Source organism: Bos mutus, unplaced genomic scaffold (genome assembly GCF_027580195.1).
Source record: "Bos mutus isolate GX-2022 unplaced genomic scaffold, NWIPB_WYAK_1.1 CTG163, whole genome shotgun sequence".
NCBI lineage: Eukaryota > Metazoa > Chordata > Mammalia > Artiodactyla > Bovidae > Bos > Bos mutus.
Genome location: NW_027219084.1, coordinates 636,338 through 661,058, shown reverse-complemented (window position 1 = coordinate 661,058; position 24,721 = coordinate 636,338). Strand labels below are relative to the sequence as shown.

At 46.1% G+C, this 24,721-nt stretch overlaps 1 pseudogene; it reads right to left on the bottom strand.

The window, feature by feature from the left end:
* The window catches only part of LOC138986793 (protein Shroom2-like), a 137,833-nt pseudogene extending 117,133 nt beyond the window's left edge, over nt 1-20,700 (bottom strand).
* Between the last annotated feature and the right edge of the window lie 4,021 nt (nt 20,701-24,721).

Genomic DNA, 24,721 nt, shown 5'->3' with positions numbered 1-24,721 from the left:
CCCCAACCCCGCACCCCAGCCCTCCATAGCCAGCTCCTTGGTACCCACTCAGGAACACAGAACGCGGGATGTTGAGGGACTGAACCACTGCCACCGAGGGCCCAGCAATCCTGTGTTCCTTTTCCTCAGCACTGACGTCTGCCTTCTGAGCATCCAGGGCCCAGCATCAGCGGCCGAGTGCATGCACGCATACGCTCGCCCTGGGGCTGGCTCATGGCCAGGCTGTGCGCAGCTACCCCTCCGCTCCGCCCACATGGGCTGGCTGCCCACACTCACTCCTCCTGTCTACATCAGCTACCCACCTGGACAAGCACAGATAAGAACCCTTCCCAGCACTTATTGACGTCTTAAAGCAAGCGTTTTTCTGAAAACCCAAGAGGTCCAAAGGCCTCAGCTTGGTGCTGGCCTTCCTGTTAAGAACTATTCTCAACTCAGTTTTTAAACACCCCTCACACACTGGAAGAAAGTGCCGGAGTGAGGAGGAAGAGAAGGAAATCTTCCTTTGAAATTTTGTAAAGCAACCAGTTGAGCACCTTTTCCTTCTGAAACAAAATATTTTGATAGCTTCTGGGTGGGGTGGAGGAGGGGGAGTTGCAAATAACACATCTCCACACGTTCTTGCAGAAGATAAGGTTCTGATTCCTGGGTTCAGACGTTCCCCTTGAGAAGGTATGGGCTACCCACTCCAGTATTCTCAGGGCTTCCCTGGTAACTTAGATGGTACAGAATCCACCAGCAATGTGGGGGACCTGGGTTCGATTCCCTGGGTTGGGAAGATTCCCCTGGAGGAGAGCATGGCAACCCACTCCAGTATTCTTGCCTGGGAAACCCCATGGACAGAGGACCCTGGTGGGCTACAGTCCACGGGGTGGAAAAGAGTCAGACACGACTGAGCAGCTAAGTGCAACACTATCAGAACATTCTTCACCCGAGATTAACCAAGAGGAAATGACACCAGTCACCATAGCATGACTCTGGAAATCAAGGAATTCACCTTGAACACCTCTAATAATTAAAGAAATGCATGTCAACACTGCAGTGAGATATCATCCATGCTGTTTAGAATGACATTTCTTGAAAAAACATACAAACAATGCTGGAGAGGGTGTGGAAAAAAAAGGAACCTTACTACACAGTTAGTAGGAATGTAAATTGGTGCAGCCATTATGGAGAAGAGTATGAAGGTTCCTTAAAAAACTAAAATTAGAGATCCATATGACCGAGTAATCCCACCCTTGTGCATATATCCAGACAAAACTAATTTTAAAAGATATATACATTTCCATGTTCATAGCACTATTCACAATAGCCAAGCCATGGAATCAAACAAAATGTCAGCAGATGAATGGATAAAGATATGGTGTATATACACAAAGAAATTATTACTCAATCATTAAAAAAAAAAAAAAAAAAAAGAATGCCATTGGTAGCCACATTGATGTGTCTGATCACACTAGGTCAGCAAAAAGCAAGTCAGCAGCAGAAAGACAAATACCATATTACTTAGATGTGGAATCTAAAATACAACAGAAATCAACATATATATGAAAGAAAATAGATTCAGAGATCAGAGTTGTGGTTCCCAAGTGGGAGGGGAGGGAAATATTGGGAGTTTGGAATTAACAACCTCATGCGAAGAGTTGACTCATTGGAAAATACTCTGATGCTTGGAGGGATTGGGGGCAGGAGAAGAAGGGGACGACAGAGGATGAGATGGCTGGATGGCATCACTGACTCGATGGACATGAGTCTGAGTGAACTCCGGGAGTTGGTGATGGACAGGGAGGCCTGGCGTGCTGCGATTCATGGGGTTGCAAAGAGCCGGACACAACTGAGTGACTGAACTGACTAGACAGACATTTATTGGCAAACTAATGTCTCTACTTTTTAATATGCTGTCTAGGTTGGTCCTAACTTTCCTTCCAAGGAATAAGTGTCTTTAATTTCATGGCTGCAATCACCATCTGCAGTGATTTTGGAGCCCCCCAAAATAAAGTCTGACACTGTTTCCATTGTTTCTCCATCTATTTCCCATGAAGTGATGGGAACAGATGTCATGATCCCAGTTTTCTGAATGTTGAGCTTTAAGCGACCTTTTTAACTCTCCTGTTTCACTTTCATCAAGAGGCTTTCTAGTTCCTCTTCACTTTCTGCCATAAGGATGGTGTCATCTGCATATCTGATGTCGCTGATACTTCTCCCAGCCATCTTGATTCCAACTTGTGTTTCTTCCAATCCAGGCTTTCTCATGATGTACACTTCATAGAAGTTAAATAAGTAGGGTGACAATATGCAGCCTTGACATACTCCTTTTCCTATTTAGAACCAGTCTGTTGTTCCATGTCCAGTTCTAACTGTTGCTTCCTGACCTGCATACAGACTTCTCAAGAGGCAGGTCAGGCGGTCTGGTATTCCCATCTCTTTCAGAATTGTCCACAGTTTATTGTGATCCACACAGTCAAAGGCTTTGGCATAGTCAATAAAGCAGAAATAGATCTTTTTCTGGATCTCTCCGGCTTTTCCCATGATCCAGCAGATGTTGGCGATTAGGTCTCTGGTTCCTTGCCTTTTCTAAAGCCAGCTTGAATGTTTGGAAGTTCAAGGTTCACGTTTTGCTGAAGCCTGACTTGGAGAATTTTGGACCTTTCCCATTCTATTGTTTTCTTCTGTTTCCTTGAATTGATCGCTGAGAAAGGCTTTCTTCTTTCCTTGCTATTCTTTAGAACTCTTCATTCAGATGCTTATATCTTTCCTTTTCTCTTTTGCTTTTCACTTCTCTTCCTTTCACAGCTATTTGTAAGGCCTCCTCAGACAGCCATGAACAATATGAAAAGGGAAAATGAAAGGATACTGAAAGAGGAACTCTCCAGATCATTAAGTGTCCAATAAGCTACTGGAGATCAGTGGAGAAATAACTCCAGAAAGAATGAAGGGATGTAGCCAAACAGAAGACAATATCCAGATGTAGATATGACTGGGGACAGAAGCAATGTCAGATGCTGTAAAGAACGATATTGAATAGGAACCTGGAATGTGAGGTCCGTGAATCAAGGCAAATTGGAAGTGGTCAAACAAGAGATGGCAAGAGTGAATGTTGACATTCTAGGAAACAGCAAACTAAAATGGACTGGGATGGATGAATTTAAGTCAGATGACCATTATATCTACTACTGTGACAGGAATCCCTTGGAAGAAATGGAATACCCATCATGGTCATCAAAAGAGTCCAAAATGCAGTACTTGGATGCAATCTCCAAAATGACACAATTATCTATGTTTATTTCCAAGGCAAACAATTCAATATCACGACAATCGAAGCCTATGCTCCAACCAGTAATGCTGAAGAAGCTGAAGTTGAACAGTTCTATGAACACCTACAAGACCTTTTAGAACAAACACACAAAAAAGATGTCCTTTTCATTATAGGGGACTGGAATGCAAAAGTAGGAAGTTATGAAACACCTAAAATAACAGGCAAATTTGGCCTTGGAGTATGGAAAGAAGCAGGACAAAGACTAATAGAGTTTTGCCAAGAGAACACACTGGTCATAGCAAAAACCCTATTCCAACAACATAAGAGATAACTCTACACATGGACATCACCAGGTGGTCAACAGTGAAATCAGATTGATTATATTCTTTGCAGCCAAAGATGGAGAAGCTCTATGCTGCTGCTGCTGCTGCTAAGTCACCTCAGTCGTGTCCAACTCTGTGTGACCCCAGAGATGGCAGCTCACCCGGCTCCCCCGTCCCTGGGATTCTCCAAGCAAGAACACTGGAGTGAGTTGCCATTTCCCTTTCCAATACATGAAAGTAAAAAATGAAAGTGAAGTCGCTCAGCCGTGTCCGACTCCTCGAGACCCCATGGACTGCAGCCTACCAGGCTCCTCCCTTCATGGGATTTTCCAGGCAAGAGCACTGGAGTGGGCTGCCATTGTCTTCCCCTGAGAAGCTCTATACAGTCAGCAAAAACAAGACCAGGAGCTGACTGTGGCTCAGATCATGAACTCCTTATTGCCAAATTCAGATTTAAATTGAAGAATGTAGGGAAAATCACTAGACCATTCAGGTATGACCTAAATCAAATCCCTTATGATTTTACAGTGGAAGTGAGAAATATATTGAAGGGACTAGATCTGAGAGACAGAGTGCCTGATGAGCTATTGATAGAGGTTCGTGACATTGTACAGGAGATACGTATCAAGACCATCCACATGGAAAATAAATCAAAAAAGCAAAATGGCTGCCTGAGGAGGCCTTACAAAACTACTATATGATCCAGCAAATCACAGTACTGGGCATATACAATGGAGGAAACCATAACTGAAAAACACATGTATTTCTTACTGTTCACTGCAGTGCTATTTACAATAGGTAGCACATGGGTGGAGAAGGAAATGACAACCCACATAAGTATTCTTGCATGGAGAGTCCTGTGGACAGAGGAGCCTGGTGGGTTGCTGTCCATGGGATCACATAGAGTCGAACATGACTGAATCGACTTAGCATGCAGGCATACATTGGAGAAAGATATGGCAACCCATTCCAGTGTTCTTGCCTGGAGAATCCCAGGGACAGAGGAGCCTGGTGGGCTGCCATTTATGGGGTCGCACAGAGTCAGACATGACTGAAGTGACTTAGCAGCAGCACACAGAAGCAACCTAGACATACATCAGTAGATGGATGGATAAAGAAGCTGTGGTACATATACAAAGTGGAATATTACTCAGCCACAAAAAAGGAACACATTTGAGTCAGTTCTAATGAGGTGGATGAACCAAGAGACTATCATACTGAATGACATAAATCAGAAATATATATATATATATATATATATATATATATATATATATATATATATATATATATATTAACAGTTATATATGGAATCTAGAAAGACGAGACCGATGAACCTATTTGCTGGGCAGCAGTGGAGATGCAGACACACAGAGGACAGATTTATAGGGAAAGGATGGTAGAACTAATGGAGAAAGCATTGTGGAAACACATACACTACAATATGGGAAAAGCCAGTAGGAATTTGCAGAATGACAGGGAGTTCATCCTACTCATTTTTTTTTTTTTTAATTTTCCCCACAAGTCCCAATGGGTCCATGATGGGTATCCAACCCTCCTCTCTCCTTGTCCACACATCCCAGCCCCTGGTCCCTGACTTCCTCTCTCAGTGTCCCTCCTCGTCCTATCTACTGCAGGTCACTGATCTCAAGTACCTGACCTCATCTCCTAGCCCCCTTTCTTTTGTTTACATGACTACACCTGGTAGTCACTGACCTTATGTGTAAGCCTCCCCCTCCCTGCACACATAGCTTCCAGCCACTGGTCTACTGACTTGATGTGAAGTCCTCTTCCCTGTCAACAATGTTACAGACACAGACAGCCCCCACCCCACCCCACCCACCGTCCTCATCTCCAGTTATTCCTCCCTGTCCACAGACATTGAGCCACAAGTCCCTGTCCTCCTCCTCAATCTTGCCCCATTAGTGTCCATACAGATCCAACCACTGATCTCTGAATTCCACCCTCGTGTTGGAGATCTTACACCAACAGTGTAAGAGTCCCTTGGACTGTAAGGAGATTGAGCCAGTTCATTCTAAAGATCAGTCCTGGGTGTTCTTTGGAAGGACTGATGCTAAAGCTGAAACTCCAGTACTTTGGCTACCTCAAGTGAAGAGTTGACTCTTTGGAAAAGACTCTGATGCTGGGAGGGCCTGGGGCAGGAGGAGAAAGGGACAAGAGAGGATGAGATGGCTGATGGCATCACAACTCAATGGACGTGAGTTTCAGTGAACTCCGGGAGTTGGTGATGGACAGAGAGGCCTAGCGTGCTGTAATTCATGGGGTCACAAAGACTCGGACACGAGTGAGGGACTGAACTGAACTTAACTGAATCCTACTCTATGTTCACACAGTTCCAGCCACTGGTCCCTGGACTCATTTTCCAGCCTCATTCCTCACTGCCTCTGTGTCTGTGTGCATGCTCAGTCATGTCCAGTGAATAATCAGCTGTAGCCCACCAGGTTCCTCCATCCAGGGGGTTTCCCAGGTAAGAATACTGATGTGGGTTGCCACTTCCTACTCAAGGGGATCTTCCAGACTGGGAATTGAACCTTCACCTCCTTCATTGGCAGGCATATTCTTTACCACTGAGTCACCTGGGAAGGTCCCCCTAAGTCTTTGTCTACACAGCTAAACTAGTGGTCTCTGACCTCAACTATGATGCTCTTCCTCCTTGCCCACACAATCCTAGCCCCTGGGGCCTGCCTTAATGTACACGCCTTCTCATCCCATTCACATAGGTCAGGCTGCCTGTCCCTGACTTTATCTCAAAACCTCTTCCTACTTGTACACACTGTTCTGGCCACCAATGTCTGACTTTCTCTGCAAGCCTTCTCCACCTTGGACAGAGAGTTCTCACCAAGGGTTGGTGATTTCATTTCCAGTCCTCTTCCCCTTGTCTCCAGTCTTTCTTCCACTTGAAGACATGACTCCAGGCACCAGAACTTGACTTTATCTGCACTCCTCCTCATACAGAGAGTTCTAGCCATGGGTCCCTGTCCTCCCAAATAATCATCTTCATCCTGGTACAGAGAGCTCTAGCCATTGGTCCTTGGCTTTGCTTTCCAATCCTCCTGCTTCATGTGCCCAAAGCTCCAGCCACTGGTCCCTGATCTCTTCTCCAAATGTCCTTCTCCTTGTCTACACAGCTCCAGAAACAGGTCTCTGAACTCATGTCTAGTCTTCTCATTCCAAGTCAGCACAGCTTGAGGAACTGGTTGCTGAACACCTCCCCCCACCACCCCCACCCCGCCGCCTCCATTCCTCCTCGTGTTAACACAGCTGCATCCACACTTCCCTGGCCACTCATAAACCACCCCCCTCTCCTCCTTGTCCACACACAAGGCCAGGAATAGGTCCCTGATTTCCTCTCTCATCAGCCTTCCTATTTTCTACACAATTACATCTAGAGGTCACTGATCTAAACTGTAATCCTCATCACATTTCAGTTCAGTTCAGTTGCTCAGTCTTGTCGGACTCTTTGCAACACCATGGGGTGCAGCACAGGCTTCCTTGTCCATCACCAACTCCCAGATCTTATTCAAACTCATGTCCATTGCATCAGTGATGCTATCCAATCATCTCATCCTCTGTCATCCCCATCTCCTCCCACCTTCATTCTTTCACAGCATTGGGTTCTTCTCCAATGAGTTGGTTCCTTGTATCAGGTGGCCAAACATGCTAGTATTATCAAGTGGCCAAAGTATTGGAGTTTCAGCTTCAGCATCAGTCCTTCCAATGAATATTCAGCACTGATTTCCTTTAGGATGTAATGTTTTTTCTCCTTGCAGTCCAAGGGACTCTCAAGAGTCTTCTCCAGCACCACCATAAGCATCCATTCTTCATCACTCAGCTTTTCTTATAGTCTAACTCTCTCATCCATCCATGACTATTGGGAAAACCATAGCTTTGACTAGACAGACCTTTGTTGGCAAAGTAATGTCTCTGCTGTTTTAGTATGTTGTCTAGATTGGCCATAGCTTTTCTTCCAAGGATCAAGAATCTTCTAATTTCATGGTTGCAGTCACCATGTGGAGTGATTTTGGAGCCCCCCCCCCGCAAAAAAAAAAAAAAAAAATGATAATAAAGTCTCTCACTGTTTCCATTGTTTCCCCATTTATTTGCCATGAAGTGGTGGGACTGGATGCCATGATCTTAGTTTTCTGAATGTTGAGTTTGAAGCCAAATTTTTCACTTTCTACCACTGTGCCTTCATCCTTGGGCACACAGTTTCATCACCGGTACCTGACTTTTATCAACAGTCCTCTCCTTCCTTCTACTCAGAGCTCCACCCATTGTTCCTGGACCTTCTGTTTTGAATCCACAGAGCTCCAGTCACTGGTCCCTGATATCACGTATTATCCACTTCACCCCTGCCCACACAGAGCTAGGCACACATTGCTGACTTTCTCCAATTTATCCTACTCTGTGTTCACATACCTCAAGCCATGGGTTCCTGCCTTTCTCTTCAGTCCTCATACTCCATGTCAACACAGCTCCAGCCACTGGTTCCTGACCTCTTCTGCAATCATCTTTGTCCTTGTCAACAGAGATCCAGACACAAGGTTCCTGACCTTCTCTCAAATCTTCCAACCTACTTTTGCACATATTCCTGTGAGAACTCAAGGTCTGTCACTCCACACTATCTACTATCCTGCAACATGTCCATATACCTCAAGCCAGTGGTCCGTTCCCTCCTCTACAATCCTCCTATTCATTGTCCACATAGCTCCAGCCACTGATCCCTGATCTCCTCTACATCCCACCTCTTATTTGTCCACACAGCTCCAGCCAAGGTCCCTGACACCCCCACTAATACTCCACTTCTTGTCCACACAGCTTCAGCCACTGGTCCCTGACTTCCACTCCAATCAGTCCTCCTCCTCATTTTGCATTTAATTCCAGCTAGAAGTCATTGACTTCTTCTCAACCTTTCCTCTTCCTTTCCCACATATCTCTATAACCACCAGTCCCTAGCCTCCTCTCCAATTCTCCTGTCCATTGTGCAATAACTCCAGCAATTGATCCCTAACATTGTCTATCATCACTTTTCCTTTTGTCTCAGTTCAGTTCAGTCACTCAGTCGTCTCTGATTCTCTGTGACCCCATGGACTGCAGCATGACAGGCTTCCCTGTCCATTGACAACTCCTGGAGTTTACTCAAACTCATGCCCATTGAGCCAGTGATGCCATCCAACAATGTCATTTTCTGTTGTCCCATTCTCCTGCTTTAAATGTTTTTCAGCATCAGGGTCTTTTCACATAAGTCAGTTCTTCGAATCAGGTGGCTAAAGGATTGGAGTTTCAGCTTCAGCATCAGTCCTTCCAATGAATATGCAGGACTCATTTCCTTTAGGATGGACTGATTGGATCTCCTCACAGTCCAAGGAACTCTCAAGAATCTTCTCCAACATCACAGTTCAAAAGGATCAATTCTTCGGCATTCAGCTTTCTTTACAGTCCAGCTCTCACATCTATACAGGACTCCTTTGGTCTACACAGTGCCATTTCTTTGGTCCACACAGCACTGTTTATCATTGCCCTTTCTTTTTGTATAGGTGGCTGTGTAGTGAACTGATTAAACTGACCTGAACTTCAGTCTTCTTCATCCTTACCCTCACAGCCTCAGCCACTGGTACCTGACCTCATTTCCAAAATGCCACTTCCTTGTTCACACAGCTCTGGCCATATGTCCTAGACTTTACACTCAGTCCTTCTCTCTTCTGTTGGGCTTCCCTGTTAGCTCAGTTGGTAAAGAATCTGCCTGAAATGGAGGAGACCCAGGTTCAATCACTGGTTTGGGAAGATTTCCTGAAGAAGTGAATGGGAACCCACTCCAGTATTCTTGCCTGGAGAATTCCATGGACAAAGGAGCCAGGCTGACTCTAGTCCATGATGTTGCAAAGAGTCAGACATGACTGTGCGACTTTCACTTTCTTTTCTGCCTTTTCTACACACAGCTTCAGCAGCCAGTGCCTGACTTACTCTCAAATCTTCCTCCCCTTCGTCCACACAGCTCCAACCACCAGTCCCTGAACTGCACTCCATGACTCCTCCTTGTGTTCGAACAGCTGCATCTGTAGGTCTCTAGCCACCTGTCAAATCAACCTCATCCTTGAACACAAAGCTCCCATTACTGGTCCCTCACCTTGTATCTTGTGAGCCTCCCACTTTCCTACACATCTCCATCTATTGGTCACTTGGTGCCCGAAGTGCACCTGTCCTCATCCTTGCACACAGGGGTCCACTCACCAGTACTTGCCTTGACGATGAATCATTTCTTCCATGAACACTGAGCCCCAAACATGTTCATGGCCTTTTCTCCAATCCTCCTGTGCTGAGTCCACATAGTTGCAAGTCACTGGTCCCTGACCTTAGCTACTATCATTTTCCTCCTATCCAAAGACGGCCAGGCACAAGTCAGTGACCTTCTCTCAACCTTTCCATCCTCCTAATCCACATACTTCTGGAGAAAATTCCCTGACCTCTCCAATCTATCCTACCCCATCACCAGTAATTCAAACCACTGGTCCTGGTCCTCCTTCCCATCTTATTAAGCCCTGCCCACACAGCTCCAGCCAATAGTTCCTGACCTTCTGGTGTTCATAAAAGCTGCACCCATAGGTCCCTGGTGACCTCACAAACCCACCGCCTTTTGCACATAACTCCACGCATTGTCTCTGACCTTGCCTCCTATAACACATCATCGTTTCCACACAGGTCCTTCTGGTGGTCACTGACCTGAATTTCAGTTCTCCTCATCCTCGTCCACACAGCTCTAGCCACCAGTCCCTGACTTTATCACCAGTGGTCCTCCTAACTGAACAGAAATCTCTGGCCACCAGTCCTTGACTTCCTCTACAATCCTGCTCTAAGTCCAAGACACTTCTGTTACAGCTCCCAGACTTCATCTGCAATCTTCTATCTCCATGCCCACAAAGATACATCCACAAGTCCCTGATCTTCTCTCTAGTCTCCATCCTCTTCTCCGTATACCTCTTCTCCGTATACCTCCCCAGACATGTCCTTCAATATTTCCTATGCCTCCTCAACACAGGTCAAGCCACTGGTGCCTAACCTCCTTTCTAGTTCTCCTTTTTCTTGTCCTTCAGCCACAACTCAACCATTCTTCTCCTTGTCCATACTGGTCCATGATCTCCTCTCTAATCTTCTGCTTCCCCTATTGTTACAGCTCCATGTACTGGCCCAACTGCCCCTTCATGCTGCCCTCTCCTTGTCTAAACAGTGCCAGCCACCAGGTACCTGAAATGCTTTCAAATCCTCCTCCTCGTGTTCTCACAACCCTAGCCACAGATCTGGCCACCTCAGAAGCTCCTCCGTGTCCATACAGCTCCAGCAACTGGCCTGTGATGTTGCCTCTCATTCCCCTTTCTCTTTGTCTAGACAGCTTCATCTAGTGGTCACTAACCTGAACTGCCGAAAAATTAATGCTTTTGAACTGTGACGTTGGAGAAGACTCTTGAGAGTCCCTTGGACTGCAAGGAGGTCCAACAAGTCCATCGTAAAGGAAATTAGTCCTGAATATTCATTGGAAAACTGATGTTGAAGCTGAAACTCCAATACTTTAGTCACCTAATGTGGAGACCTGACTCATTGGAAAAGACCCCGATGCTGGGAAAGATTGAAGGTGGGAGAAGGGGATGACAGAGGATGAGATGGTTGGATGGCTTCACCAACTCAATGGATATGAGTTTGGGTAAACTCCAGGAGTTAGCAATGGACAGGGAGGCCTAGCATGCTGTAGTCCACAGGGTCACAAAGAGTCAGATAGGACTGAGTGACTGAACTGAACTTAACTGATCAGAATTGGAGTCCTCCTCATTCACATCCACACAGTCTCAGCTGGTGGTCCCTGAGTTATTAATTTATGAACTTCTTCATCCTTGCTCACCCATGTGTGGCTCCCTGTCACTGACATTTTCTCCAATTGTCCTTTTTGTATACACAACTCCAGTCACTGGTGGCTTTCTTAATCTGCAGTCCCCTTCCTCCTTGTACATAAAGCCTCTAGCTACTGGTTTCTTTCTACTCCTCAGTTTCGTTTCCAATCCTCCTGCTTAGTGTCCAAGCAGCTCCAGCAACTAGTCCCTGGTATTGTCTATGTGTTCCCTTCTCCTTGTCCACACAGCTCCAAACATGGTCCCTAGCCTCATCTCCTGTCTCTTCCGTCTTGATCAAAAATCATCAGCAACAGCTACCTGATTACATCTCCAGATCCCCTCCTCTGACTCCAAAGCTCCAACCACTGGTCTCTGACTTCCTCTGCAGTCCTTCTTGGCCTTGTGAAGAGGGCGTCTAGCCATTGGTCCCTGCCTCACTTGCTATTCTCCTGCTCCATGTCAACACAACGTCAGCCACTTGTCCCTAGACTTTCTCTACATGTGCCCCACTCTTTGTCTACATAGCAATGATCCCTAACTTTGTTTCCCCCTCCATTCTGTCGACAGCTTCCATCTAATGGTCACTAACCTGAACAGAGATCTTCCTCATGCTTGTCCCTACAGTCCCAGACACAGGTCCCTGATTTCATCTACAAAGCCCCTCATCCTTGTTCACATGTGTCCAACCACTTGTCTATGATTGTATGTCCAATCTATCCTCCTCATCTACCCAGCGACTGCTATGGTACCATGACCCTCCTACAATCTTGCTCTTCTTTATACATACAGCTCCATTCACTGGTGCCTGACCTCCTCTCCAGCTTCCTCCTCCATGTTCATAAAGTTCCAGCTACTGGTCCTTAACCTCTGGTCAAATCTTCATCTTTCTAGTGCTCACAACTACTGGTCTCTGACTTAAAATCTTATGTCTTAAGCCTAATTCACACAGGTCTGGACACACTGTTGCTGACTTTATCTCCAGTCTTTCTCCTTCTTGCACACACAGGTCCAGCCACTCATCCTGACTTTATCTCAAATCTGCCTCATCCTTCTTCACACAGTGCAGCCACTGGTCCCCTTGACCATTTATTGCAAATCCTTCACCTGCTTGTTGAAATATCTCCAGACACGAGTCCCTGACCTTCTCTCCTCCTCCTTGTCCACACAGCCCCAGCCACTGGTATGGCTGCATCTCCAATCATCTTCCTCCATGTCCACACAGCTCCAGAAACTGATCTCCCACCTTGCTTCCGATTCCTCTTTCTGTTTGTCTACACAGATCTGTCTAGTGGTCACTGACCTGAACTGCAATTCTCTTCATTCTTGTTCACAGGGCTCTGGTCCCCTGTCCCTGACAGTTATCTACAATCCTCTTCCTCCTTGTACAGAGAGCTCCAGCCACTGGTCCTTAACCTCTCAAATGGCTCTATGTCCACACGGCTCCAGCCAACTGGTCTCTGACTTCACCGCCAAACCTCTGCATCCTTGTTCACACAAGTCCAACCACTTGTCTTATGACATTAGGCCAATCGTCCTTCCTCTTTTACATAGCTGCAGCTCAAGCAGCCTGACCATCTCTCCCATCTTGTTCTTCTTTATCCATACGTCTCCAGTCACTGGTTCCTGATGTGCTCTCCAATCATCATCTTCCTCCCCATCCACATAGCTGCAGCTACTGGTCCTTGTGACCTCACGTGCAAGCTTCCCCATCCTTGTCCACACAGCTCTGGTCACAGGTTCCATACTTTTATCCCCAGTTCTCCTTAAATCTCCATGGAGCTCCAACCACAAGTCCCTGGCCTCCTGTTCAATCTTCCCTCCATCTTGTCCACACAGCTTCAGTCACCACTCCCTGACCTCATCTCCCATGCCCCTTCCTCCTTATCCATCCCCTGGTCCCCGACCTCCATCTACAAACCTCCCTCCTCCTTTCCACAGTGGTTCAGCCAGTGGTCTCTGCTGCCTTCTCAACATGTCACATATCTCCTACCCCAAGGCCTTCGTATGTGCTGACCCTCCCCACCCACCAGTCCCTGACAGAACTGGACACTCCCTCCTGTAACTCCAGGTTTTTCTGCATCATGAGCTCATCAAAGCCTTCTCTACAATAACACTCTTTTATCTCTGTATGCTTTCACCCAGTTTTATTGTTCTGACCAATTATATCATATGTTTGCAAATGTTTTCTGTAAAGAGCCAGAGAGTGACTATTTTAGACATCAGAGGCCACAGAGCTACTACTCAGCACCATTTACTGAGTATTAAAGTCCCCCAGACTGGTAAAACTGGTCAACCACTTGTAAAAGAATGAAACTAGGACACTTTCTAACACCATGCACAAAAATAAACTCAAAATGGATTAAAGATCTAAACGTAAGACCAGAAACTATAAAACTCCTAGAGGAGAACATAGGCAAAACACTCTCCAACATACATCACAGCAGGATCCTCTATGACCCACCTCCCAGAATATTGGAAATAAAAGCAAAAATAAACAAATGGGACCTAATTAAACTTAAAAGCTTCTGCACAACAAAGGAAACTATTAGCAAGGTGAAAAGGCAGCCTTCAGAATGGGAGAAAATACTAGCAAATGAAGCAACTGACAAACAACTAATCTCAAAAATATATAAGCAACTCCTACAGCTCAACTCCAGAAAAATAAATGACCCAAACAAAAAATGGGCCAAAGAACTAAATAGACATTTCTCCAAAGAAGACATACAGATGGCTAACAAACACATGAAAAGGTGCTCAACATCACTTATTATCAGAGAAATGCAAATCAAAACCACTATGAGGTACCATTTCACACCAGTCAGAATGGCTGCGATCAAAAAGTCTACAAGAAATAAATGCTGGAGAGGGTGTGGAGAAAAGGGAAGCCTCTTACACTGTTGGTGGGAATGCAAACTAGCACAACCACTATGGAGAACAGTGGAGAGATTCCTTAAGAAATTCGAAAGAGAACTGCCTTATGATCCAGCAATCCCACTGCTGGGCATACACACTGAGGAAACCAGAATAGAAAGAGACATGTGTACCCCAGTGTTCATCACAGCACTGTTTATAATAGCCAGGACATGGAAGCAACCTAGATGTCCATCAGCAGATGAATGGATAAGAAAGGTGTGGTACATATACACAATGGGTATCACTCAGCCATTAAAAATAATACATTTGAATCAGTTCTAATGAGGTGGATGAACTGGAGCCTATTATACAGAGTGAAGTAAGCCAGAAAGAAAAACACTGATACAGTATACTAACGCATATATATGGAATTTAGAAATATGGTAACAATAACCCTGTGTACGAGACAGCAAAAGAGACACTGATGTATAGAACAGTCTTATGGACTCTGTGGGAGAGGGAGAAGGTGGAAAGATTTGGGATAATGGCATTGAAACATGTATAATATCATGTATGAAACGAGTCACCAGTCCAGGTTCGATGCACAATACTGGATGCTTGGGGCTGGTGCACTGGGACGACCCAGAGGGATTGGTATGGGGAGGGAGGAGGAAGGAGGGTTCAGGTTGGGAACACATGTATACCTGTGGCGGATTCATTTCGATATTTGGCAAAACTAATACAATATTGTAAAGTTTAAAAATAAAATAAAATTTAAAAAAAAATAAAGTCCACCAGAGGCCATATGTAAATGAATTAATTAGCTGTCTTTAAATAACTTTATTGACAATAGCAGGATGGGGGCTAGGTGTGGCCCATGGGTGCTGTATTGTGTTTGTTTTTGTGCTGGCTGTCCATATCTTCTGTGAATCCACAGTGTCTTTAGGAAAGGAATTACAATTTTGGATGTTGCTGTTGTATCCTAAAGGGCCTGGGCTAGTTTTTGAAGTTGAACAATGGCTGCTTTTTTGGTTAACACAACCCTTTATGATCTGCTCTGGATTTATTACCTGATTATAGGAATTTGAAATTGGTACTCAAAGATGATATGTTCCCTGATGAAGGTCATATAATTAAGCCCCTTGGGTTTCAACTGCGATTGAAGAGACATTATCCATTGACCTTAAAATGAAAGAGACTGGTGGCCACCAAGTTCTTTTGACACTGGATCTCATGACAGAAAGATAGCAAGGAGGTCCTGTGGAGAGGCCTAAATTTAGGACAGAAGACTCTCCCATAAAAGGCTTCACATGCAGGCCCAAATGTCAGTGTCCTACCCAATACAAATGCCTCATGGTACAGGGCCAGGCTGAGGGTGGACCCGAGGGCCACCACCTGCCTCCTGCCAGCACATTACCATCTAGATTTCGGCCTCCTTAACTTTTTCACTAACAGATCATGGTCCAAGTCATTCCCTGAGTCCTCTTCTGGCTCCTGCTGCTCCTGCAGCTCCTTCACCTTTATCAGCAGCTCTGCCTTGGGGGCTGATGTGCTGTAGTAGGTGGCCGAAGGCGCAGCCACCAGCAGGCTGGTCTCTTCCCTCCTGGGGAACCAAACAGCAGAACATTCATATTAGCTCTGATCATGTTCACAAAGACACACCTGAAACCTGGACTGAGACCTGCAAATCATGGGGCCATCAAAGGATATCAGCAAGAGAGAGGAAACAGCTAAAGCAGGGACAGAGTGGGCTTCCCTGGTGGTCCAGTGGCTAAGACTGTGTCTTTCAATGCAGGGGACAAGAGTGTGATCCCTTAGTTGGGAAGCAATGATTCCGCATGGTATGGGGTATGCAAAAAAAAAAAAATCAATCAACCAAGCAAACAAAAAGAAGTGTGGAAAGGGTAGGTGCCTAAGCCAGAACTAGAAAGTGAAGTTTCTCATCCATGTCTGATTCTCTGCGACCCCATGGACTGTTGCCCACCAGGCTCCTCTGTCCATGGGATCTTCCAGGCAACGGTTCTGGACTGGGTTGTCATTTCCTCCTCCAGGGGATCTTCCTGAACCTAGGGATCTAACCTGGGTTTCCTGCATTGCAGGCAGATGCTTTAAAATCTGAGCCATCAGGAAAGTCACCCAGAACTAGAACACCCCTGCCAAATGGCACCCAAAGTCTACCTGTGGAAGAGGACAGTACAGATAGTTTTCTGGGGGGAACCTGAGGTCTATGGGGAGCTGTCTGTTGCCACTGTAAGTGTGACCACAAGCCCCAAGTTCACCAGGCATCCTTCCACAAGCTGCCACATTTGCAGCCTCTGAGGCTGTCTGTTGCAATGCTTTTGTGTTCTCTTCTACTGTAAGTCAGTGATGCTTCCTGAGATCACATGCACAAAAAGGACAGATGTAGGCAGATGCACCTTCGTGGGCAGGTGACTGAATACAAGAGGCTAGAGAGGGTCTTTTACAAAACAAAACTTGTGAAACTATTGGTCATTCAGTTGTGTCCCACTCTTGGTGATCACCAGGGAGTATAGCCCACCAGGCTTCTCTGTCTGTGTGATTCTCCAGGCCAGAATACTGAAGTGGGTGGCCATTCCATTCTCCAGTGGATCTTGCAAACCCAGGGATTGAACCCAGGTCTCCCCCATCACAAATGGATTTTTAAACCATCTGAACCACCAGGGAAGCACCCCATACATTACAGAATGAATTACAGCAACTTCACCCCCTTTGGCTAAATACAAAACAACGGAAGGCCTTTTTTCTAAGCATATATACTTCATAGCCTCAAATTTCACTCCTCTGTTACAAGCTTCTGCACCTTGGTACTAGTGACCTTTGGCATTGGACCATTCTTTGTTGTTGGTGGGGACGGGGGTGGGGCGGCTATCCTGTGCCCTTGTAGATCGATGAGCACCATCCCTGGCCTCCAGTCTCTCAGGGGAAACGAGAAGCATCTCCCAACATTGCCAAGTGCCCTGAGGCCAGACAGCAGAGGAGAACCACTGCCTTATGAGAAAAGGATCCATGGGCATTGCTAGAAACATGTCTTTTCCAATCTTTGCCCAACTGACACCATTGTTCCCAGAATGGACATTTAAATGGGAAGGTGTAAAAAAAAAAAAAAATTTCCCAAAGTGCCAAGCACTTATCTAGAAATCTGTCACCAAAAATCATGCACATGAGAGAATAGATTAAAAGCTAGGTCCCTGGCTTCTTGCCCTGGAAGCCCAAGAGGTAGAAATGTGCTCAGGGAAGGACAGAGGCAGAGGTGTGGGGGTGGCCTACTCACTTCTTCTCCGCCATCCTGGGTGAGGGCATCTTAAGCAGCATCTTCCTCTGTTGCTGCACTCCTTCCAGGAGGTGCTTGTCTTTGGGGAAGAAGTCCTCCATAAGGTTCATGTGGTTCTCTTCCTCATGCAGGGCTCCAGGATGTCCGCCAGTGAGTTATCCCTGCCCAGAGATCTCATGGGCCAGCTCCTCTGACTTGAGTTCATTGGTGGTCCTGTGTTTGGCCTTCACGTAGCTGAGCACTGGAGAGGAGGCCCAGCCAGCCTTGTCAGGGGGGTCCAGGGTGCTGGGGGGCTGAGGCTTGGGAACATAGCAGCTGTAGGGGCAGAAGCATGAGTATGATTGCTCTGATGTGCTGAACATCTTGATCTGGTTCTGCTCAAGGCCACAGGGCAATGGAGATATCTTGGGGATGGGCCAGTGCCTAACAACTCTCCTTCTCAGGCTGGCTATCCTAGTGCACTATTTTGATGGGCACCATCTTCACCTTGGTGTTGTTTTCCATCACCCACTCAATTCTGCCAAGATAAGGGTCGTCCACTGGAGACTCGCCATGCACCCAGGCATGGCTCATGATCAGAACTCAGATGAGCAAATAGGCTGGTCCTGGGGGGATTCCATACAGGGGAGCCTGACTCAAAGATGGGCCCATCCAGGTCACACATTCCAGTATGGGGAGATGCGATCTAGGAGTTCTGCTCCTGTCCTGCAACTTGCATCTCTTGACCCTCCTCTGCCTCCAGGTGCTAAACTTCAGAAGGAAAATTCCAGAATCCCACCCAAGCAGGAAAGCACAAGAAAGACACCTCTTCATTCCACCTGTAGAAAACTTCCCCACCTACTGGTGACTTGAAGTGAAGTGGAAGTCCCTCAGTCTTGCCTGACTCTTTTCAACCCCATCCATGGGATTCTCCAGGCCAGAATACTAGAGTGGATAGACTTTCCCTTCTCCAGGGGATCTTCCCAACCCAGGGATTGAACTCAGGTCTCCCATATTGCAGGCAGATTCTTTACCATTTGAGCCACAAGTGAAGCCATATTCAGCATCTATTTAAATCTCTATCCCAACACTCGCTTTGTGGGGAAACTTGATTGAGGAAAAAAAAAAAGTCTATAGAAACAAACCCTCTACAGCTTGTGATAGCCTTTCAGACAAAGCAGGTCTTCAAGGTCATTTCTGAGCACAATTACCTCTCCTCTTGAAACCCATGTAGACTGCCACATTCAGGAAGTTTGATGATGTGCTTCCTCTACATGAGAACAAACCACACAGTGGACCAGGCCTTACCACCACCTGATCGCATCCATTCCTGCTGATAATGAGGACCCAGAGCAGTGCAAGGTTTTGTGTAGGCCAGGCTTGGGCCCCTGTCCAGACTCCTTTCAGGTGAGTCTGGACAGATCTGCCCAGAGGCCCTGGTCCCAAGCAGCACCCAGTTCCAAGGGATCCCTCAGCCCACATCTCTTTCTCTCTCTCTAGTTGCTTAGTCGTGTCTGACTCTTGTGACCCCCATGGACTGTTACCCACCAGATTCCTCTGTCCATGGGATTCTCCAGGCAAGAATAATGGAGTGGGTTGCTATTCCCTTCTCCAGAGGATCTTCCAGACCCAGGAATGAAACCTGGGTCCAACTTACCTGATGGCTCAGATGGTAAAGTGTCTGCCTACAGTGCAGGGGACACAGGTTTAATCCCTGGGTTGGGAAGATCCACTGGAGAAGGAAATGGCAGTCCACTCCAATACTCTTGCCTGGAAAATCCCATGGACAGAGGGGTATGGTGCTACAGTCTGCAGGGTCACAAAGAGTTGGACATGACTGAGTGACTTCACTTTCACTTTCTTCTCCTGCATGGCAGGCAGACTCTTTACTGACTGAGCTATGAGGAAAGACCCTGCTTGCCACCCTAGGTCTAATAAACCACACTGCCCACAAGGAGATTCTCATATCCCAAGATGCCTGTGGTGACTCAACGATCCTGGAGCAGCCCTCCTGGGTCCCTCCTCACAGACACACACTGCAAACCCAGAAACAGGCTCCAGGGAAACTCATACCTACACTTTTGTGAGCTTTCAAATCTCAGGCTCATGCCTGCTGCTGGGCATGGTCCTCCCCTTGTAACAAACACACAAACCAACCTCAGAATGTCCCAGATTTCAAAGGAAGCTTCTTTCTTTTGGAATGGGAGTGGATTCATTTTTCTTCAGAGTGTTTTTGAACTATGGTGTTGGAGAAGACTCTTGAGAGTCCCTTGGACTGTAAGGAGATCTAACCAGTCCATCCTAAAAGAAATCAGCCCTGAATATTCATTGGAAGGACTGATGGTGAAGCTGAAACTCCAATACTTTGGCCACTTGATGCAAAATCTGACTCATTGGAAAGGACCCTGATGTTGAGAAAGATGGAAGGTAGGAGAAGATGACATAGGATGAAATGGCTAGATGGATCACTCCCTGGATGGACATAAGTTTGTGTAAACTGTGGAGGTTGGTGATGGACAGGGAGGCCTGGCCCGCTACAGTCCATGGGGTTCCAAAGAGTCAGACACGACTGAGCGACTGGACTGGACTGTGACCCTTGCACTGATCCTCTGAGCTTTGGGGGACAGGAAAATCGCCAGCAAGTTAAAAATCCAAGTGACCACTGGAGGAGGTGGGAGGGTGGGAGGGTTCTCTCCGTGTTAGTCCCAGGACCCAGCATGGGGAGTGGGGTCAAGGTTGCTGGTGGTGGTGGGGGGTTGGGGAGGGGGAGAGGGGATGGTGGGGGGCATATTCACACCAAGAAATGATGCAAGGGACCCTCCTGCAGTTTGAGGGAGTCTTAAAACGGGCAAGAAGGTAGGTAGAGGCACTACCTGGCAGTGTTGTCATCCTGGATGAGATGCGGGGTCTTGTCCTTCACCTTCTGCGGAGCAAACTGGGGCAAAGGTGGGTGTGAGGGGTCCATGGGGGAGGTCTGCAGGGACCTTAACCGGGCAGGGAGCGGTGCCTCCCACTTGGGGCTGGCAGCAGGCTCCTCCGCGCTACACACGGTCTCCCCTGTCCACTGTCTCTGAGCAGGCCACCAAGGTGTGGGCCTGGCCAAACCTGTGCCCCCCAATGGCCAGAGCTCTTGCCTGTATGGCGGTGGCCTCTGCAGGCTCCGTGCCAGGTGGGCAGACCTCAGGGGACCAGGCTCCTACCCGCGGGCAGGCGGGTCCAGGGGCACCCGTGTCCAGGGGCCCGCGTGGTTCCCAGTACTGGTAATCGCGAGAAAGAGTGCCCGAATGGCTGGGGACCTCCAGGGACAACTCGGCCCATTCCCGGGAGCCAAAGGGTTCAGAGGTTTGCCTGACCTCCTATGGTGCTCCTGGGCCGTCCTCTGCACACTGACCATCTGCTAGTCTAGGGGAAGCAAGGGAGAAGTAGGAGTCAAATGTTCCAGGGAACTTATCTTCTTGGAACCCAACTATGCCCTTCAGTCAAGAACACAGATTTAGTTCAGTTCAGTTGCTCAGTTATGTTTGACTCTTTGAGACCCCATGAATCGCAGCACGCCAGGCCTCCCTGTCCATTACCAACTCCCAGAGTTCACTCAGACTCACATCCATCGAGTCAGTGATGCCATTCAGGCATCTCATCCTCTGTTGTCCCCTTCTCCTCCTGCCCCCAATCCATCCCAGCATCAGAGTCTTTTCCAAAGAGTCAACTCTTCGCATGAGGTGGCCAAAGTACTGGAGTTTCAGCTTTAGCATCATTCCTTCCAAAGAAATCCCAGGTCTCATCTCCTTCAGAATGGACTGGTTGGATCTCCTTGCAGTCCAAGGGACTCTCAAGAGTCTTCTCCAACACCACAATTCAAAAGCATCAATTCTTCAGCACTCAGCTTTCTTCACAGTCCAACTCTCACATCCATACATGATCACTGGAAAAACCATAGCTTTGACTATATGGACCTTTGTTGGCAAAGAAATGTTTCTGCTTTTGAACATGCTATCTAAGTTGGTCATAACTTTCCTTCCAAGGAGCAAGCGTCTTTTCATAGCTGAAATCAACATCTGCAGTGATTTTGGAGCCCAGAAAAATAAAGTCTGACACTGTTTTCACTGTTTCCCCATCTATTTCCCATGAAGTGATGGGACCGGGTGCCATGATCTTCGTTTTCTGAATGTTGAGCTTTAAGCCAACTTTTTCACTTTCCCCTTCAACTTTAATCAAGAGGCTTTTTAGTTCCTCTTCACTTTCGGCCATAAGGGTGGTGCCATCTGCATATCTGAAGTTATTGATATTTCTCCCGGCAATCTTTATTCCAGCTTGTGTTTCTTCCAGTCCAGCATTTTTTATGATGTACTCTGCATAGAAGTTAAACAAGCAGGGTGACAATATACAGCCTTGACATACTCCTTTTCCTATTTGGAACCAGTCTGTTGTTCCATGTCCAGTTCTAACTGTTGCTTCCTGACCTGCATACAAATTTCTCAAGAGGCAGGTCAGGTGGTCTGGTATTCCCATCTCTTTCAGAATTGTCCACAGTTTATTGTGATCCATACAGTCAAAGGCTTTGGCATAGTCAATAAAGCAGAAATAGATGTATTTCTGGAACTCTCTTGCTTTTTCCATGATTCAGTGGATGTTGGCAACTTGATCTCTGGTTCCTCTGCCTTTCCTAAAACCAGCTTGAACATCAGGAAGTTCATGGTTCCCATATTGCTGAAGCCTTGCTTGGAGAATTTTGGGCATTACTTTACTAGCATGTGAGATGAGTGCAATTGTTTGAGCATTCTTTGGCATTGCCTTTCTTTGGGATTGGAATGAAAACTGACCTTTTCCAGTCCTGTGGCCAATGCTGAGTTTTCCAAATTTGCTGGCATATTGAGTGCAGCACTTTCACAGCATCATTTTTCAGGATTTGGAATAACTCAACTGGAATTCTATCATCTCCACTAGGTTTGTTCGTAGTGATGCTTTCTAAAGCCCATTTGACTTCACATTCTGGGATATCTGGCTCTAGGTCAGTGATCACACCATCGTGATTATCTGGATTTTGGAGATCTTTTTTGTAAAGTTCTTCTGTGTATTCTGTCCATCTCTTCTTAATATCTTCTGCTTCTGTCAGGTCCATACAATTTCTGTCCTTTATCGAGCCCATCTTTGCATGAAATATTCCTTTGGTATATCTGATTTTCTTGAAGAGAGCTCTAGTCTTTCCCACTCTGTTGTTTCCCTCTATTTTTTTGCATTGATCACTGAAGAAGGCTTTCTTATCTCTTCTTGCTATTCTTTGGAACTCTGCATTCAGATGTTTATGTCTTTCTTTTTCTCCTTTGCTTTTTGCTTCTCTTCTTTTCACAGCTATTTATAAGGCCTCCCCAGACAGTCATTTTGTTTTTTTGCATTTCTTTTCCATGGAGATGGTCTTTACCCCTGTCTACTGTCCAATGTCATGAACCTCATTCCAGAGTTCATCAGGCACTCTATGTATCAGATTTAGGCCCTTAAATCTATTTCTCAGTTCCACTGAATAATCATAAGGGATTTGATTTAGGTCATACCTGAATGGTCTAGTGGTTTGCCCTACTTTCTTCAATTTAAGTGTGAATTTGACAATAAGGAGCTCATGGTCTGAGCCACAGTCAGCTCCTTGTCTTGTTATTGCTCACTGTATAGAGCTTCTCCATCTTTGGCTGCAAAGAATATAATCAATCTGATTTCAGTGTTGACCATCTGGTGATGTCCATGTATAGAGTCTTCTCTTGTGTTGTTGGAAGAGGGTGTTTGTTATGTTGAGTGCTTTTTCTTGGCAAAACTCTATTAGTTTTTGTCCTGCTTCATTCCGTATTCCAAGGCCAAATTTGCCTGTTATTCCAGGTGTTTCTTGACTTCCTACTTTTGCATTCCAGTCCCCTATAATGAAAAGGACATCTTTTTTGGGTATTATTTCTAAAAGGTCTTGTAGGTCTTCATAGAACCGTTCAACTTCAGCTTCTTCAGCATTACTGGTTGGGACATAAACTTGGATTACTGTGATATTGAATGGTTGCCTTGGAAATGAACAGAGATCATTCTGGCTTTTTTGAGATTGCATACAAGTACTGAATTTCAGACACTTTTTTTTTTGACCATGATGACTACTCCATTTCTTCTGAGGGATTCCTGCCAGCAGTAGTAGATATAATGGTCATCTGAGTTAAATTCACCCATTTCAGTCCATTTCAGTTCGCTGATTCCTAGAATGTCGACATTCACTCCTGCCATCTCTTGTTTGACCGCTTCCAATTTGCCTTGATTCATGGACCTGAATCTCCAGGTTCCTATGCAATATTGCTCTTTACAGCATGGGACCTTGCTTCTATCACCAGTCACATCCACAGCTGGGTATTCTTTTTTCTTTGGCTCCATCCCTTCATTCTTTTTGGAGTTATTTCTCCATTGATCTCCAGTAGCAAATTGGGCACCTACTGACCTGGGGTGTTTCTCGTTCAGTATCCTATCATTTTGCCTTTTCATACTGTTCATGGAGTTCTCAAGGCAAGAATACTGAAGTGCTTTGCCATTTCCTTCTTCAGTGGACCACATCCTGTCAGATCTCTCCACCATGACCCTCCCATCTTGAGTTGCCCCACAGGCATGGCTTAGTTTCATTGTTAGTAAAATAATGCTCAAGGTTCTCCAAGCCAGGCTTCAGCAATATGTGAACCATAAACTTCCAGATGTTTAAGCTAGTTTTAGAAAAGGCAGAAGAACCAGAGATCAAATTACCAACATCTGCTGGATCATTTAAAAAGGATGAAAGCTCCAGAAAAACACCTATTTCTGCTTTATTGACCATGCCAAAGCCTTTGACTGTATGAACCACAATAAACTGTGAAAGATTCTGAAAGAAATGAGAATGCCATAGCACCTGACCTGCCTCTTGAGAAACCTATATGCAGGTCAGGAAGCAACAGTTAGAACTGGACATGGAACAACAGACTGGTTCCAAATAGGAAAAGGAGTACGTCAAGGCTGAATATTGTCACCCTGCTTATTTAACTTATATGAAGAGTACATCATGAGAAACGCTGGACTGGAAGAAGTACAAGCTCGAATCAAGATTTCTGGGAGAAATATCAATAACCTCAGA